Genomic DNA, 16,051 nt, shown 5'->3' on the forward strand with positions numbered 1-16,051 from the left:
TGATTGTTAATATATGTAAGTAATACAAATTAAGTAGAAATTATAAAAACTTAAACGCGATCCCTAGAACCCACAAAAGCCAGGCTTAGAGATTAGGGACAAAGCAAGCTCATGCAACACAGAAGCACAGTATTAATAAACGCCTTTACTGGGAGAGAAAGAGGACCAAAAGCAGGCAGGGAGTTCCAGAGTTTACCCGAAAAGGGATGAATGACCTCTCTTCCATTAAAACGATGAACAGAATGGCCTCCGTACCACACACTATCACATCTGTTATGCGCTCAGTACACCAAGATGGGACTATGAGATGGAAGCAGTAGTCATTCCGAGGAAAATCAAAATAACACCTCCTGATGTCCCCACAAAGGCCAAACGCCAGAGGCACCTCCGCTTTGGGAGATCTTGAGGAGGTATTGGAGTGATAGGACAAACTACATATATGAAGTTATGATCGGAGGAGCCTAAAGGAGATGATAGGGGGACAGCATAAGCAGAACGATTAGAGATTAAGAACAGGTAAAAGAAAATGTTGGGCGTATATCCAAGACGGTCAGGAATACGAGTAGGGTGTTCCACTAGTTGCTAGGTCGTAGAGGATAGCAAAGTTAAAGGCCACTTAACCAGGATGATTAGTGAGGGGAGAGGAAAGCCAAAGCTGGTGGTGAACATTGAAGTCTCCAAGAATGGAGATCTCCACAAGAGGGAAGAGAGTCAAGATGTGCTCCACTTTGGAAGTTAAGTAGTCAAAAAAAATTTTTTCTTTATAGTCAGAGGAGTTAGGTGAGAGATATACAACACAAATAAATTTAGTTCGAGAGTGATTGTACTCGTAGCCAGATGGTGGACAATTCAAATGATTCAAGAGCGTGGGCACGAGAGTGAATTAAGTCGTTGCCCACATAGACACAACATCCAGCTTTGGATTAAAAATGAGGATAGAGAAAGGAGGAGGGAATAAAAGGGGTTACTGTCAGTTGCCTCAGACATCTGTGTTTCGGTGAGGAAAAGAAGATGAGGTTTAGAAGAGGAGAGGTGGTGTTTTTCAGATTGAAAATTAGATCTAAGGTCTAATGTTGCAGAAGTTAAGTATGAAAAAGTTGAGGTGGCTATCAAGACACTTAGGGTCGGTACCAGAAGAGCAATCCGAGTTAAGGACACTTATGGTTCCCTCCCGGGATTGGTACTCTGAAGAATTTTTTTTTTTTTTTATGTAGGAGGGACACTGGCCAAGGACAACAAAAATCCAATAAAAAAAAAAGCCAATGAAATGCCAGTCCCATAAAAGGGTCACAGCAGTAGTCAAAAATTGATGAATAAGTGTCTTGAAACCTCCCTCTTGAAGGAATTCAAGTCATAGGAAGGTGAAAATACAGAAGCAGGAAGGGAGTTCCAGAGTTTACCAGAGAAAGGGATGAATGATTGAGAATACTGGTTAACTCTTGCAATAGAGAGGTGGACAGAATAGGGGTGAGAAAAAGAAGAAAGTCTTGTGCAGCGAAGCCGCGGGAGGAGGGGAGGCATGCAGTTAGCAAGATCAGAAGAGCAGTTAGCATGAAAATAGCGGTAGAAGATAGCTAGAGATGCAACATTGCGGCGGTGAGAGAGAGGCTAAAGATAGTCAGTTAGAGGAGTTGATGAGACGAAAAGCTTTTGATTCCACCCTGTCAAGAAGAGCAGTATGAGTGGAACCCCCTCCGGACATGTGAAGTATACTCCATACATGGACGGATAAGGTCCTTGTACAGAGTTAGCAGCTGGGGAGTGAGAAAAACTGGCGGAGACGTCTCAGAACACCTAACTTTATAGAAGCTGTTTTAGCTAGAGATGAGATGTGAAGTTTCTAGTTCAGATTATAAGTAAAGGACAGACCGAGGATGTTCAATGTATAAGATGGGGACAGCTGAGTGTCACTGAAGAAGAGGGGATAGTTGTCTGTAAGGTTGTGTCGAGTTGATAGATGGAGGAATTGAGTTTTTGAGGCATTGCACAATACCAAGTTTGTTCTGTCCCAATCAGAAATTTTAGAAAAATCAAAAGTCAAGCTTTCTGTGGCTTCACTTCGTGAAATGTTTACCTCCTGAAGGGCTGGACGTCTATGAAAAGATGTGGAAAAGTTCAGGGTGGTATCATCAGTGTAGGAGTGGATAGGACAAGAAGTTTGGTTTAGAAGATCATTTATGAATAATAAGAAGAGAGTGGGTGACAGGACAGAACCCTGAGGAACACCACTATTAATAGATTTAGGAGAAGAACAGTGACCATCTACCACAGCAGCAATAGAACAGTCAGAAAAGAAACTTGAGATGAAGTTACAGAGAGAAGGATAGAAGCCGTAGGAGGGTAGTTTGGAAATCAAAGCTTTGTGGCAGACTCTATCAAAAGCTTTTGATATGTCCAAGGCAACAGGAAAAGTTTCACCAAAGTCTCTAAAAGAGGATAACCAAGACTCAGTAAGGAAAGCCAGAAGATCACCAGTAGAGCGGCCTTGACGGAACCCGTACTGGTGATCAGATAGATGGTTGTGAAGTGATAGATGTTTAAGAATCTTCCTGATGAGGATAGATTAAAAAACTTTAGATAGGCAGGAAATTAAAGCAATAGGACGGTAGTTTGAGGGATTAGAACGGTCACCCTTTTTAGAAACAGGCTGAATGTATGGAAACTTCCAGCAAGAAGGAAAGGTAGATGTTGACAGACAGAGCCGAAAGAGTTTCACTAGGCATGGTGCAATCACGGAGGCACAGTTTCGGAGAACAATAGGAGGGACCCCATCAGGTCCATAAGCCTTCCGAGGGTTTAGGCCAGCGAGGGCATGGAAAACATCATTGCGAAGAATTTTAATAGGTGGCATGAAGTAGTCAGAGGGTGGAGGAGAGGGAGGAACAAGCCCAGAATCGTCCAAGGTAGAGTTTTTAGCAAAGGTTTGAGCAAAGAGTTCAGCTTTAGAAATATATGTGATAACAATGGGGCCATCTAGTTGAAATAAGGGAGAGAAAGAAGAAGAAGCAAAGTTGCAAAGTTATTGGAAATATTTTTGGTTAAATGCCGGAAGTCACGAGGAGAGTTAGATCTTGAAAGGTTTTGACACTTTCTGTTAATGAAGGAGTTTTTGGCTAGTTGGAGAACAGACTTGGCATGGTTCCTGGCAGAAATATAAAGTGCATGAGATTCTGGTGATGGAAGGCTTAAGTACCTTTTGTGGGCCACCTCTCTATCATGTATAGCACGAGAACAAGCTGTGTTAAACCAAGGTTTAGAAGGTTCAGGACGAGAAAAAGAGTGAGGATTGTACGCCTCCATGCCAGACACTATCACCTATGTTATGGACTCAGCACACAAAGACGGGTCTCTGACACAGAAACAGTAGTCATTCCAAGGAAAATCAGCAAAATACCTCCTCAGGTGCCCCCAACTAGCAGAGGCAAAACGCCAGGGGCACCTTCGCTTAGGGGGATTCTGAGGAACGATAGGACAAGATACAGATATGAGATTGTGATCGGAGGAGCCCAACGGAGAAGAAAGGGTGACAGTATAAGCAGAAGGATTAGAGGTCAGGAAAAGGTCAAGAATGTTGGGCGTATCTCCAAGACGGTCAGGAATACGAGTAGGGTGTTGCACCAATTGCTCTAGGTCGTGGAGGATAACAAAGTTGAAGGCTAGTTCACCAGGATGGTCAGTGAAGGGGGAGGAAAGCCAAAGCTGGTGGTGAACATTGAAGTCCCCAAGAATGGAGATCTCTGCAAAAGGGAAGAAGGTCAGAATGTGCTCCACTTTGGAAGTTAAATAGTCAAAGAATTTCTTATAGAGGAGTTAGGTGAGATGTATACAACACAGATAAATTTAGTTTGAGAGTGACTCTGTAGTCGTAGCCAGATGGTGGAAAACTCAGAAGATTCAAGAGCGTGGGCACGAGAGCAGGTTAAGTCATTGCGCACATAAACGCAGCATCCAGCTTTGGATCGAAAATGAGGATAGAGAAAGTAGGAGGGAACAGAAAAGGGGCTACTGTCAGTTGCCTGAGACACCTGAGTTTCAGTGAGGAAAAGATGAGGTTTAGAAGAGGAGAGGTGGTGTTCTACAGATTGAAAATTAGATCTTAGACCGCGAATGTTGCAGAAGTTAATGAAGAAAAGCTGGTATAGGAGTCGCTGTATTTGGTTAGGAATTTTGAGTTGGGGTGTGTGTGTTATTAGTTGCATGTATGTAGCTTTGTGTAAAGGGAGAAAGCTGTTTTAAGAGGGCTGGCTGTCACTGCTCCCTTGTACTGTGAGACACAAAGGGAAACGATTAGTCTGGTCACAGCTGAATCATTGATAAGTTCACAGCAGCCTCTGATCCGGTGCTTCAGACATCACTGCGAGTAATTATCATTTCGGCAGGTATGTACTGTCTCCTCGCAATAATATATATTGTTACGTAGAGCAGCCCAGTTTGGAAAAATAAAAAGAAGGAAGGAAGAGTATGGAGAAGAGAGGCAAGAGAAAGGGAGCAGGTGACGAGTCATAATACCCGCTCTGCGTGATATCTTATGATTTATGTATAAAATGCAAGCCGCTCACCGAGCATTGTTTTTTTCTAAATGTTCTCCTAGTTCCCGTCATTACCGAGAGCTAAATTTGATAACTCATGAAGAGGGATCGTTATATATACTTTATTATGAATAAGAAAGGACTGAATCCCACCAAACTCCTTTAATATGTGCGTAACAATTTTAGCTTCTCTTACTCATTATTCCATGAATTGTTACGAGGTATATGTCCATGCAGTACAAACCCTGATTTGATGTAATCAACAGAATCACCTCAGTAGTTACCATATATGAGACACTCACACTTTTTGTATGTTATCCACCAACTTCATCCTGTAGATGGTAAAACTTATGTCATGTAAAACTGAAAATCTATCATATCATTATTATGTGGGTTACAGATCTACAAGCTTATGAAAAGCGTAACAGTCGGGCCGACCGGGCCAGACCGCTTAAATTCAAGATCTACCTACCTCGATTTAACTGTTCTGCGCATTATAAAAAAAAAAAAAAAAGCGTCACACTGCATTTGTAAAACCTTACTTGAGCAAACAAGAGTTGTTAATGAGCACATACAAAGAGAGAGAGAGAGAGAGAGAGAGAGAGAGAGAGAGAGAGAGAGAGAGAGAGAGAGAGAGAGAGAGAGAGAGAGAGAGAGAGAGAGAGAGAGAGAGAGAGAGAGAGCAGTAACATAATCGCGATAATTTTGTCTTATGTATTAGTAGTGATCAACAGCAGTACATCATTGTGTTGTGTTGTTACTTTAGGAGGTCTGGGAAGGTCAGCTAACCACTCAGCAGTAGATGGTAGACTGTGGATATTTTATGTGGGTTGAAAAGACATAATGAAGGGATATGTCTGGCTGGGTTTTAAACGTATGGGTGACCGGAACACACTGTGTCCAATTCCAGTATTGGATAAGTCTAGTGACAACATTCTTGTAGCAGTAAAGCTTAGATTGGAGCATGATCGAACAACACCTGTTGTCAGCCTGATGGTGAATGAATCGGTTTAATAACCCGAAAGTGCAAGATAGATAACTGGACTGCCATTATCAAATGTAAAGGACGATTATATTTATAAAGAAGGGAAGGATGCTACGGCTCGCTGAAAAATCCAGCCCGGTGTCTGTGTCACTTTCGATGATATAATGATATAATAGTACATGATATTACTAGAAAATCATAATTTTGTTTTTCGGCTGTATCATATCTCCTGTATTATCTCGTTACGCAGTTTCTCTCTCGAGACTTTTCTACAAAAATTATTAAGTACTGACTAAATACATGCTAAAAACAATGGTTTATTAAAGTGTTGTATAACTTACTTTGATTATATTAATAATAACAATAATGATGATGATAATAATAATAATAATAATAATAATAATAATAATAATAATAATAATAATAATAATAATGATAAATTATGGTTATTCATTATAGCTTATTATAATATATTTTTTATTTTTAATTGCATTTTGAAATGCAAGTTCTGCAATCATTACTGATTGAACTTATATGGACCCAGTTGCCATATCCTGCATGGGATACTGCCATCTTAGTTGATAAACTTTGTGTTCAGTCCATAATGCTTTTGTATCAGTCGCATCAGTCATAATAATTATTATTATTACATACATCTTTCATATATTTCATACCACTTGGCCACGTGGCCACCCCCAGTCTATTTTAACGTTTTCTCCTCCCTATCGCTCTCAAGGAAAACCACACCTTCCCTACACTCCTGCCAGTCTTTAGGGAAACATTTACATTGCCTTCCTACTTTCCTCTCTGGTTTTTGGCCATAATAAGAATCTCTGTGATCGGCTCCTTCTCCCTTTCCACTTCATCTCATATAAATAGAGCCTGTACGGATAGTTCAAGTCCGTCCAGAGAGAGAACACATCAGTTCATAAGTCAGTTCACAGAGAGTTCACAGTAAGTTCACAGTCAGTCTTCAGAGAGAGTGAGAAAATCAAGTATCGTCTCGTCCGTCATAATTTTTGTCTCAGGTCACGCGTGTGCATGCTGACCATCTTGAAATCAAGAAGAAATCTTATAAACTTTGTGTTCTTTTACTCACACAATCAACCATAATCCAACCCACTACCCCACGACCTCCACGCTACCAACAATATTCAGCCATTACTAGGTCCTCCAGAGCAATCACCACCATACCAAGGATCTCATCAAACCGAAGTAGCAAGTTCGTCATCGATACAACTTTTCTATATCGACACACATTTGCTCATCCAGTAGGCATAAATGAGTAAGTAATTTCATGGTGCATTTGAATTACCTGCATTGATAATATGCGGAGAAAAGACTGCGATTTATTTGTCGTTCATTTATGTCGTGAAAAGTTAATTTTTGACCAAGTCTCACTTGACATCTCAAGATGCCTGCGAAAAGAACCTGATTTCAAAGATAACAATTTTTTATTCGCGAATATCAATTCTTCCAACTTCTCTCCAGCTTGGGATACTGTTTCAATAAGTTGTAATAAAATGAACAATACCTTTGAACAATTTTGCAATAATTGATGGTCAGAAAGTGAAACTTTTATACAAATGGACATCGTGATTATTTGTTTGTCATTTGTTAGAATGCATCATTATATCACATATCACAATTGCAATTACAAACCTTGGCAGTGAGAAGGTAGAACTCATTCTCGATCGTTTTGGTAATTGGTCGATTCAGTGACACCTCGACTATCGCGATTCCTCTCGGGGCATGGAGAGTGACCTCTTGCTGGAAATACACACACACACACACACACACATATGTACATATGTAATGCATATCTACTTATCTAGTTATCTCGTTATCTACCATTCAACTACCTATCTAAATCTACATCTATCTATTTCTCATTTTTTATTTCCAAATCGATTACAAGATATAAATATTTAAATATTCAACATTTATTGGGATATATATATATATATATATATATATATATATATATATATATATATATATATATATATATATATATATATATGTATATATATATATACGTAAAACATAGTAACCTTAGTATCCGACTTCTGCATTAGAACAAGCGCAGCATAGTCACCAGTGAATTGGGTCTTGAGAATAGCGCCAACTGCGTTCCATCCTTCTGGATGCACAGAATATAATTTTTCTGAAAGCGAAAATAAAAAAAAGAAAAGAAAAACATGCACTTTCACACACACACACACACACACACACACACACACACACACACACACACACACACACACACACACACACACACATAAGAACATAAGAACATAAGAAATAAGGGAAGCTGCAAGAAGCGACCAGGCAGTCACACACACATACACACACACACGCACACGCACGCACGTACGCACGCACACACGTATGCATTTTCGTACAACACATCCAGGTAAATTAGATAAAATGTAATATGAAAAAATAAGTCAATAAATAATTTGGATTCACTAAGTATTGATTGCAATATGAAAAAATAAAAATCAATAAATAATTTGGATTCACTAAGTATGGATTTATCTCTAAAATTCAAAACGACTAGAAAAAAAAAAAAAAAAAAAAAAAAATATATATATATATATATATATATATATATATATATATATATATATATATATATATATATATATATATATATATATATATATATATATATACAACACTACAACAGCACTGTTTTACGCTAAAAAGAAGCTTACAGATCTCGTTACGAAGTACAAAGGTCTCGAGAAGAATCGTCAGCGTAATCCGGAGACGCAACGCATGAAGGAAGAAATGTTTTGTGATGACTTAGATGAACTCTTCGACGTTGCTCACAAAGATGCGCTGATTATGTTGAAAAATGAAGAAGACAGAGACCTTTTGTTGAGCCAACGCGAGGATCGTTCCCAGTCGAGCATGGCAGGAGTTGACATGGATCATTCGAAGTCTCTTGAGAAGAAAAAGAAAAGAGCTGAAGAAGAGTATGAACGCAAAAAGAAATCTGAGGGCGATGGACGGCAGGTCCATCAATTCCCACGAACGTCTTCTTGAAACCTGAGGTCACAGCGGCTCTGGATCGTACTGGGGTGTCTCACAGGAAGGCGATGCACCAGTTGGGGGCTCAAGCAAAGTCTGTTGGCATTGACTTGGAATAAATCACTTTGTCTCCGAATACAATTTACCGTTACCGGAAGAAGAACCGTAAAGAAGCAGCGACCGGCATCAAGGTTGACATTACGACAAGTCTTCCACATGATGCACCTCTCATTCTACATAGGGATGGAAAGCTATTGCCTGACATAGCTGCAGCAAGGTCTGGTCTGGAGAAGGCTGAGAGAATTTTAATTCTTGCCTCAGGAGATGGTGTTGAGTTCCTCCTTGGTGTTCCCAAAATTAGATCCAGTTCGGAAACAGATCAAGCCAGTCTGTCTGCTATCAATGACTGGGACCTGTCGCAGCAAATCAAGGCTTTTGTGTTTTACACAACCGCCTCAAACACAGGTTTGAAACAAAATCTCTGAATCAAAATTCAAGAGCAACTACAAAGGGAGCTTGTTTGGTTGGCCTGTCAGCATCACATGTATGAAGTGATCCTTGCTGATGTGTTCCGTTCTGCCTACGGTTCTTCTTCCGGACCAAGTATCCCACTCTTTTCATGTTTTAAAGGTTAGTGGAGAAATCTCGACAAAAGAAACTTCAAGACAGGAGAGGACGATGAAGAAATCTTGGCAAATTTCGTGGGTGATTGGTCCAAACCTCTTGAGGAAGCGATGCGATGTCTTGAGGTTGCCCTGAGGTTAACTGCAACAAGAGATTATCGAGAACTTATTACTCTTGCCTGTATCTTCCTTGGAGGTATTCCACCAGGTAGAGTTTCCTTTCGTGCCCCAGGTGCTTTCCATCATGTGAGATGGATGGGGAAAGGTTTATATTGTATCAAAATATTCCTCTTCCAGGATCTGTTTTCTCTGCCGGAGTGTGAACTGAGAGCACTCCGAGATATTTCCCTCTTCACCGCCCTGTGCTATGTGCCATTTTGGAATGAGTCACCAATCGGTCCCTGTGCTGCCAAGAACGATATGGATATGATGATTCTCATGCAACAAGGAATCTCAAATGAAAAACTTGCCAAGGTTGCCTTCACAGCTTTCAAACGTCATCTTTGGTACATTTCAGAGGAGGCTGTTGGACTTTCCCTGTTCGACGATCGAATTTCAACTGATGAAAGGCGGAAAATGGTGAACAATATGTCTCGGCCTGAGAAACCAAAAGGATTGAAGAAGGTCGATGGAAAATCTTTTTTGCCACAGACTTCCCTCTCAGAATTTTTTTTACAATGAAGACAAAAGAGGATATTTCCTGTGATTCTGTCAGCAGAACCTGAATTCCTTTTGAAGAATCCCTCTTCTTAGGAACATGATGATTCGTATCGTCACTTAAAAAAAAAAAAAAAAAAGCACATGAGCTGAAGGTTGTGAATGACTGTGCTGGGCTGGACATTTCTCTTGTCCAACAATTTAACACGGTTATTACCAAAGATGAAGCTTAGTAACAGTTTCTTTTGAGAGTTGTGCAAGAGCACTGGAAGGAAGTTCCTTTCCCCCAAAAATCAGCTTTCAAATGATGATGATTTATTGACTTTAAACAAAGAGTCTTATTTCATTTATTTCATTTTGGTTGTGGTTAGTTTTAATGGTTTTTAAATGTATGCATTTTTTTTCCAATTTATTTTGCATATATTTACATGCTTATTAATTCTCTTAGTTGCTAAATGAAAATATTCAATTTTCCCCGGCGTATCCGAATTACATTGCTGAAATAGGTCCCCACACCCATTTCAACTTTTTGAGCGATCCCTAAATATTGAGCTATCTCCTCAAAATTTTGTGTGAACATTGCATTATTTGATAGGAATGAGGGCTGAAAAAAAGCTGAAAAAAATTCGAAATTTCATTTTTTTGAAACACCTTAATATATATATATATATATATATATATATATATATATATATATATATATATATATATATATATATATATATATATATATATATTGTTATGATGAGATCCAGCCTTTATCACAGCTGCCACTACTTTGGGTCAGCTTCCCTAACGTGGGGCATAAACAATACGAATCCAGGCAAGCTGATGGTCGCAAACACCTATAAAGCCTAAGAGGTCGCCACTCTGTTCCATCTAACCACATGGAAGGAAATATGCACAATGCCAACTTATCCCTAAAGCTGAGAAAGAACTCACCAAGTCACGTTATATGGAACTCAGACTGCCTCCCACTGTCCTGCAGGATAATCAGTTGTCCATCTTACCTAGCCTGTTAAAAGACAAGCTCACACCCCCGTTATCACTGGTGCAGCCTGGAGAGAGTGCAGACAGCTGTACTCTGGCGGAAATACTACTCACTCCTCTCATCGATGACACACGAGGCCATCCGCCAAGACCAGTTGCATTTGACGAATACAAGCATTCAAGACACAAATGGACTACACAGACTGCAAAAGAGATGGGCGAATGCACTCTCACCTCTCTCTCCAGGCATAAAACTTAAGGATACGAACGAAAATCTCAAAATCTCTGTTAGAGTCAACCGGGGTAACTTACTGCCACAGTGTAACGAAAGCGGCAACCATAGGCAAGCTCCAGTGGGCTCATGTAATAATTACTATAGTAAGCCCTAATATATATCCTAATACCGCTTGTTCTCTTTTAAGTACGTCTGTCTCGTCTCATATCTTTTATCTTCTCTCTGACTACTTCTGTCCGTTCTGATGTCTCTGGTCCTGCCTCTGAATAAGGTCTGGTTTACACAAATCCGTTTTTACGGATCCCGTTTCCGTACATCGTCCAACAATGACGTCACCACCGTTTCCGTTTGAACGACTGTAGTGGAAACCGTGATCTTTTTCTTCCTCAGCTTGAACGGACGCTGTCAAGTGGAAGAGATAAACCAAGTTTAACATTACAGAGAGACGGACAGTTTTGCACGTACTGATATTTTGAATGTTCTAGGTATGATAATCAAGTACATGAAGAAACGTTATTGAATTACAGCTTTGTAATGTAATAATGCTATACTGCAAATTAAACATTTTTACACCTAGTGGAAAAAGACGAGTGACTGGTCCCAGCGTAAGGTGAGCACCACCATAAAAGTATGTAAACACAAGCACAAAGATGGACTGGACAGATTTCAGTCCAGCAAGCTGCAGAAATGTAACAAGCCTCACTCAGCAGTTATGGTAATGACAGTATATTAGTGCTTCACAACCGGGAAATACTAGTAAAACCTCCCTCTTCCCCACACCGAGCATTGATACAGCAGACTCTACTTCCCCCAACGTGACTTGTAGGATACACTAGCGTGCTGTTACATTTCTTTACCGCGGCGGCGGACTCCTCCGTTCAGTACGGAGTCCGTTTTGGTAATGTCGTTGTTAGTCGGTGAACGGAGACAGAATCAGTAAAAAGTAACTGGAGTGAACACCACTGTTAATAGATTTAGGAGAAGAACAGAGACCATCAGCAGCAATAGAACAGTCAGAAAGGAAACTTGAGATGAAGTTACAGAGAGAAGGAGAGAAGCCGTAGGAGGGTAGTTTGGAAATCAAAGCTTTGTGCCAGACTCTATCAAAAGCTTTTGATATGTCCAAGGCAACAGCAAAAGTTTCACCAAAATCTCTAGAAGAGGATGATCAACACTCAATAAGGAAAGCCAGAAGATCACCAGTACAGTGGCCTTGACGAAAATCATACTGGTGATCAGATAGAAGGTTGTGAAGTGATAGATGTTTAAGAATCTTCCTGTTGAGGATAGATTAAAAAAAACTTTAGATAGGCAGGAAATTAAAGCAATAGGACGGTAGTTTGAGGGATTAGAACGGTCACCCTTTTTAAGAACAGGTTGAATGTAGGTAAACTTCCAGCAAGAAGGAAAGGTAGATGTTGACAGACAGAGCTGAAAGAGTTTGACTAGGCAAGGTGCAAGCACGGAGGCACAGTTTCGGAGAACAATAGGAGGGACCCCATCAAGTCCATAAGCCTTCTGAGGGTTTAGGCCAACGAGGGCATGGAAAACATCATTGCGAAGAATTTTAATAGGTGGCATGAAGTAGTCAGAGGGTGAAGAGGGAGGAGAGGGAACAAGTCCAGAATCATCCAAGGTAGAGTTTTTAGTAAAGGTTTGAGCGAAGAGTTCAGCTTTAGAAATAGATGTGATAGCAATGGTGCCATCTGGTTGAAACAGAGGAGGGAAAGAAGAAGAAGCAAAGTTATTGGAGATATTTTTGGCTAGATGCCAGAAGTCACGAGGGGAGTTAGATCTTGAAAGGTTTTGACACTTTCTGTTAATGAAGGGGTTTTTGGCTCATTGAAGAACAGACTTGGCATGGTTCCCGGCAGAAATATAAAGTGCATGAGATTCTGGTAATGGAAGGCTTAAGTACCTTTTGTGGGCCACCTCTCTATCATGTATAACACGAAAACAAGCTGTGTTAAACCAAGGTTTAGAAGGTTTAGAACGAGAAAATGAGTGAGGAATGTATGCCTCCATGCCAGACACTATCACCTCTGTTATGTTCTCACCACACAAAGACGGGTCTCTGACACGGAAGCAGTAGTCGTTCCAGAGCAGAGGCAAAACGCCAGAGGCACCTTCACTCCTTCACTAAGCAGAAGGATTAGAGCTCAGGAAAATGTCAAGAATGTTGGCCTAAGACCTAAGGGATGCAGATTACTGCTCCGGCCCAGCGCAGCCATGCAGGTGGGCAGTCACAGGAATTATGCAATATTGCACCAGCATGACGCATTTTTTCTCTCTCGCCTTTTTCTTCTTTCTTCTCTCTATATCTCTTCTTTCTACATTTATTTGATCTCAAATAAAGCGCCACTCGTAACTATATATATATATATATATATATATATATATATATATATATATATATATATATATATATATATATATATATATATATATATATATATATAGTAACGTACATTGAGATGGTGCAATGAAGAAAGTAAGAATGATGAAAGAGAAAAAATAAAAGAAACGAGAAGAGAGAGAGAGAGAGAGAGAGAGAGAGAGAGAGAGAGAGAGAGAGAGAGAGAGAGAGAGAGAGAGAGAGAGAGAGAGAGAGAGAGAGAGAGAGAGAGAGAGAGAGAGAGGGCTAGGGTACGGATTCCAGATGTACGGTTAAGAGTGGCAGCTTGCCGCCATTAACTTACCATAAGAATTTCCGTGCCCAGACACTCTCCTTTTCCAATCAATTTACCTTATTTGAGTCTCACACAGTTCACAGCAGAAGAGTTTCCCTTGACAATGAAATAATCAGTGTTCATCTGGCCCCCTTTGTTTGCTCAGAAGAATTCTTAAAAGTAAAGAGTTTTATTCAACTCTAGACCGCATGGGGAGCGGGTGTGGGCGCATGTATGTAGGAGTGTGTGTCGCACACCCCACCTTCTTTCCTTGCATCCCCCCTTCCCCATTAGCAGCAGCGCGGGAAGGCGTTTGGAGCCCCTTTCCCACAGCAGTCACTACCCAGTGGTTGGAAGAAGTAGATGTACTGAGACATGCTTTAACATTCATCGGAGACTAAGTCGAGATACTAGGTAGCCAGGTCAGTTGCCTTAAGGGGGATAAGTAAGTCATTACCTGCCTTATGTCCTGGCCTATTTATATATAATAGGAATTTCTATAGAAGTCTGCCAGTAAGGGTAGTTGTGTATACCATGCACTATACCCAGGGAAGCGAATCCTCGGCAGCGTGTCGGCGTGTGTGCGTGCGCCGAGTTCTGTGCACAGTGAGCGGTGACTGACCCTCCTGTGTGTTCGTGGGCAGTCTTTCGTTTTGTAGTAGTTTCTTGTGTCTTTTGTTAATAACCATGTGACCATGTGCCACAATGTGTGGAAACCCAACGGGGTATTATACCTTAATCATATGCGTGTTATTGTATGTTAACTGTTTTTCCTAGACATGGTTGTCGATTCTTCTGCAGCTGTGGGTGTTAAGTATTGTTTTGGGTATTTCCCTTGTCTGTGGATAGATAAAACAGACTGGCGACCTCAAATTAGTGTGACCTGGAGTTACAAATGTTGTGAAAAGGAGTCACAAGGGACCCTGTGCACCTTGTGCATATATATATATATATATATATATATATATATATATATATATATATATATATATATATATATATATATATATATAGAGAGAGAGAGAGAGAGAGAGAGAGAGAGAGAGAGAGAGAGAGAGAGAGAGAGAGAGAGAGAGAGAGAGAGAGAGAGAGAGAGAGAGAGAGAGAGAATCACACGCCTTATAATCTGATCTATGTTTGTACTTACAGTATATAAGGTGAGGCCAGATGCAGTGATGTTTTTTCTCCACAAATGAGATTATAATTTATGTTTTGTTCAATTTTAAAGATGTACAGGATGCTAATAATTATCGACCATTTAAAACATCTTATTTAAGAGATGATACAAGTATCCATCTCAGAGGCTATGAGTCATTTTATTTTTTGCACAGCTTGTTTGACACCATCTCCTAATTCATGGTAGTACAGTTCATTGCTAAGTGTGTTTCATTCAGGAGTATACTCTTGGATTCGAAGATTGAAGTATATATTCGGACAGGGGGAAGGTTTTATATAACGTAGCTGTGATGTATAAAAGAGATACGGTGTAGGAGGAAGGCAAGGAGGGAGAAAGGGAAGATGGGAGTTTAGGGAAGGGAGTGATACACGTCACAACTACGCCCCTGTCCATATGTCTACCACGACTGGGATGATCTGCTACACGCATGTTGGTAACAGTATAAAGCTGGCATTACTTCAGTGCGCACTTTCACGCATTCATGCTAATAAAAGAGGATGATTTAGGGAGAGAGTAGTGGTGACACCCATATGGTAAATATTAAATTTCTGAAGTAATATTCTTTATAATTTCAAGTAGTAACACAAAAGGAGCAGACCACTAAATTTTGCATGCGAATAGCAATGGGTGTCATTAGGTGAATCCGCCATGCTCCCCCATCACCAAATAATATTATATACGTAAAATAATATATACGTAAAATACGTAAAGCATCATTAATAATTTATATAATCAGTTAATCCATAATAACTTCATGAAGATGTACCTCGAGAGCCGTTTCCGACTTCCGAAACAGAAGGATATGAACTGTGTGGTCTTGGGTGGGCTGAAGAAAGGACAGTTGATGACACAGTGCCATTAATGGAAATATGATGAACCTTCATACACTAGTCTCTTGTAAAATAATCAAACATGGATTCATGTTAACTGATGACAAACATTAGTCTGTACACTGGACTCTGCTACTTAAAGCAAGACAATGGAAGAGGACACGCATTTTTTTTTTTTTTTCGTAAAGCGTGGCCTTCTTGAATGCTGTATATTTCCCTGGCCTTCTTGTATCTCGTTCCTAAGCAGACAGTTCTTGATTAAAAGTTAATCTCAAATTTTTGCAAACTTTACTTTCATGATTAATTTCCTTTTCTTC

At 40.1% G+C, this 16,051-nt stretch overlaps 1 long non-coding RNA gene across 1 annotated transcript in view; it reads right to left on the reverse strand.

Annotated features, from left to right (window-relative positions):
• Nucleotides 1-16,051, reverse strand: part of LOC135094028 (uncharacterized) — a 45,294-nt gene that overhangs the window by 11,529 nt on the left and 17,714 nt on the right. The window contains exons 3-4 of the long non-coding RNA XR_010263549.1: nt 7,569-7,681; nt 7,177-7,284 (exon numbers count right to left, since the gene is read on the reverse strand). This is a non-coding gene — a long non-coding RNA (uncharacterized LOC135094028). The remainder of the gene's footprint in view (nt 1-7,176; nt 7,285-7,568; nt 7,682-16,051) is intronic.

The sequence above is a fragment of the Scylla paramamosain genome, chromosome 44, assembly GCF_035594125.1.
Source record: "Scylla paramamosain isolate STU-SP2022 chromosome 44, ASM3559412v1, whole genome shotgun sequence".
Lineage (NCBI taxonomy): Eukaryota > Metazoa > Arthropoda > Malacostraca > Decapoda > Portunidae > Scylla > Scylla paramamosain.